The sequence below is a fragment of the Monopterus albus genome, unplaced genomic scaffold (genome assembly GCF_001952655.1).
Source record: "Monopterus albus unplaced genomic scaffold, M_albus_1.0 scaffold50.1, whole genome shotgun sequence".
NCBI lineage: Eukaryota > Metazoa > Chordata > Actinopteri > Synbranchiformes > Synbranchidae > Monopterus > Monopterus albus.
The window spans coordinates 4,953,584-4,957,521 of record NW_018127930.1 but is presented as its reverse complement, the minus strand read 5'-3'; positions in this window follow the sequence as shown (position 1 = coordinate 4,957,521).

The following is a 3,938-nucleotide window of genomic DNA, read 5'->3' as shown; positions in this document are numbered from 1 at the left end:
GCTGTCAGGTGGGGACAACCAGCACATCTGTCATCAACTAAGGGGACCCAAACGAGTATGCAGGAAGCTCAGATATTCATGTTATCTTGTTGGTGATTGTGTTTCAATTGAAGTTTTGTTGCAGGACCTTGGAATTTGTTCAGTGGCCCTAAGTGAGGCAGCAGTAAATGCTCAGTTGTCTCTAAAAGCAGAAGAAGTATGGACAGGGAAATTGAACTTCTGGTGTAGGCTATGGGATGATTTAAAATTGTACAATGATGTCAATGATCATACCCATATTTTAATTCTTTTTGGTATAATTTATTACACATTTCTACTCAGTGCTTTACTGGTAAAACCTGACTATTTTCACCATTGTCTTCACCTAAAGCAGTTCTGACAGTAGATATACAGTATATATCCTCTTTGCAGATGACATGCTAATATTTTTCTTGGTTATACACAGAAAACAGCTAGTGCTGTAAGAGTAGAAAGAAAATGATTGTAAAGCTAGTTTTATAAGAGGTGTTATCACCTGACTATGAAAAGCATAGAAAAGCACACAAAGAGAGAATGTAAGGTTTTAAGAGGTATTTCACTTTTTAGAGAGCATGTTTGTCTTTTAAACACTCATACCTTACTCTTAAGATCAAGAAGAGTCAAAGTAAAAGGTCTCATTGGTGGGAGAATGTCACCTCACTGTTGGCTCTTAATCTTTTCCACCTGGTGTAGATCCAGATCATAAAAGAACACTTTATAAATGAATATGACTGGTCATGATTAGTATTACACTGTGCATGGGTATGTGTTTTTAAAAGTCAAAATCTTCCAACAGATCGAAATTTTGCATGACAGGTAAATATCTGCATAGTCTCCTTAGTCTACATTTATCACTGTGGAGGTTTGGCACTAGCTTGCACATTAATATAATATATTGTCATTGTAATGCTAGGGGATTAGCATAGTTGCCTCACAGCAAGAAGGTTCCGAGTTCGAGCTGGGCTGACCCGCAACCTTTTTGTCAAGATTGCATGTTCCCCCCTGTGCCTGCATGGGTTCTCTCCATTTACTCCAGCATCCTCCCACAGTCCAAAGACATGCACCTTAGGTTGATTGGTGACTCTAAATTGCCTGTAGGAGTGTGTGAGTGTGCGGTTGTCTGTCTCTGTCAGTCCTGTGATAGACTGGTGACCTGTCCAGGGTGTACTCCGCCTCTTACCCAGTGTTAGCTGAGATTGGCTCCAGCCCCCCCCGACCCTATTCAGGAATTAGCGGTATAGATGATGGATGGATGTATATAACGCTGGGGAAGTGTAGCTCTTCTGCAATATTAGATCTGTGGTTTTAGTCCCATTTTTACCCTGTCCTTTTTATTCAAATAGTTCTTATTTTTGTGTATAAATGCAAGCAATTTTGAGGGAGTAAAACATATATATGTAGACTACTGTGGCTATGCAGATCTTTAATTTAACAGGAGGATGCATCAGTAACATGGTGCACCTTTCATAATAGACAATAAAGGGCATGCGCAGTGCAAGTAATTGCGCTGGGCGCTTTTAATTTACCGCTCAGCGTGTTTTCAATTCAAAATTTTCGCTGTCACATTAATACCATAGACGTTTGAAGGTTCACAGTGGTTTGATCCTATCCAAATTCCATGTTTTACAACCAACCTTTTCAGCTTAAGTTTCAACATAAAACCTACAGTATGACTGGAGCATGAACAATTGGTGAATAGTACACTTTTATAAGTGCCTCTCATCTTTTGACCACCATTATGTCCTCCCCTGCCAAAATGCTAAGCCCCAGTTGTGTCCCAACTTCCTACAGGTTGTATTTACTTTTTGCCAACAGTATCTACAGGCAATAAAAAGAATGTCACACAATGTGTATACTGCTGATCAAAAGTCTGGACACACCTTCCCATCAAATTGAATGAGGAAGTGTGTCCAGATGTTTGACTGGTATTGTATGTTGGAACTAATTTAATTTGCACTTTATGAGAAATGTTTTACCCTTTTGTTTGCCTAAACATGACTTTAGGTGACTTTTTTTAGTGTCATGGTTTCTGTTAAGTCATAATTACTACATAATAACTAATATGGTAATTGTTATAATTACTGTGTTTTCTGATACTGATTATATCACTTCATAATCTCAATGCTTCCCATGGTGTAATATTTTACAGTTAAGCACAAGACTGGTAATTTTCAAAAACAAATCAAAACTATATACATGGAAAACTAATGCATCATTGGTGTAAGCCACAGTTTCCTTGTGTAAGGCCAGCAATGCATCTACAGAAGGTAGGCACAAGGTTTAACAGAACTCTTTTAGGACAGTGAGCACATGATATGATTTTGAGGTCAATAGCGCTAGCCATTGATGTCAGCAAACTTCAGCCAAATAATTTGTCTAAGGGTGGCATTTCAGCAATACCACTGCTAACTACAGCAGTGTGAAAACAGGTATTGGTTTACTGTCACTGCAAACAACAATAAATATACAGTTTAGCTGATAGGTTTTACTGTGTAAAATACCTTCATATTTTACATGATTCATTCTCAGCACTTTTGCAATGGCATGATTTTATTCTAGCTGTCTCTTATGAAGCAATTCTCATTGAGGAGGAAAAAACAAAGCACAGCAAACCAACAAAGACTTCTTAGGATTTATTGACGTGTTGTTACTGGACTGAAGTGTTTATTCAGGAGCCAATTTTGTCATGTCAGATTAAATTACATGACATACTTGGTGTAATATCTGGACCAACAACTTTCTTGTTTGAAATTGATTTTCAGAAGAGGGCAGTCATTTATTCACATCAATATACACAGACATTTCCATAACAAGTTGTTTCACTCGTACTCATAAGGGTCTGTGTGAATTGGCTTCACAATAAAAGCACTGTATAAATTGTTGGTTTGAATTCTAGCAAATGTACAAAAGCAATACCTGATACATAATATTATATTCTAGAAAAAAAATCTTTTTATACACAAATGCATGGGGATACAAATATACAAGGTTGCACTGACATACAAATGGTTTTAAGACACCTTATTGTGGTGAAAAACACATGTTGATATTTCTAAAAACCACAGAATTAAGAGAAGTGGGTGGGGTTAAGTACTAATATTTTCCTTAAATAGTGATACAAATTTTCACTAGCTGTTTGATCATTTCAGATGTTTAGATCATATACTTTTTTCCAAAGTTGGTCAGATAAAAAAACAACTTTACAGATAAAGTCAATTTTACGAGACTGTATGTCAAACATGTTCCTGGATGTTTGCATAAACTGAACTGATTTTACATCTCTAGCTGACGTCTTAGTCATAGCAACAGCCAGTGTGGAGCACAGCACAGCACATATTATAATGTTGTGTGCTGTTTGACAAAGCATATTCAAGGAAATAAACTATTTCTCAAAAGCAACTGTGAGGTGAAAGAGCTATAGCTCGCATAATAGAATCAAAAAAGTCTTATATTTGGGATTTTTTTAAAGTAAATGTTCTAATGCAAATTAGCAGTGACCCCACCCACTTTGGAATTGTAAAGTAACTTCTCAGGAAGTGGAAAACTGGTACATTCATTGGGTCATAAAACGTTTGGTGTGCAGCTTTCACTTAAAGTGTCAAAATACAAACACAGGCATGTGGTAATTAGGTTTTCCCCTGGTCAAAGACAATAATCATGGTATCAATAACTCACACATAAGGTTTTAAAAACTGAATAACTGTTTTGTGATTCATTGAAAGCACAGTAAAAGTACTGAACTATTGATGTGTTAATGATTTGTCTTTGAGACTGTCATGTATTATGTTTGTGTTGATGTTTTTGTAGTGTGTTATCAAATTCTATATTTTTGCAATAAAACTTTGAAAAAATCTGTTCTCTGTGTATTTGATACTCTGTCAGTGGCAGTGCTTGACAAGATGTTTACAGGTAGAGATTCT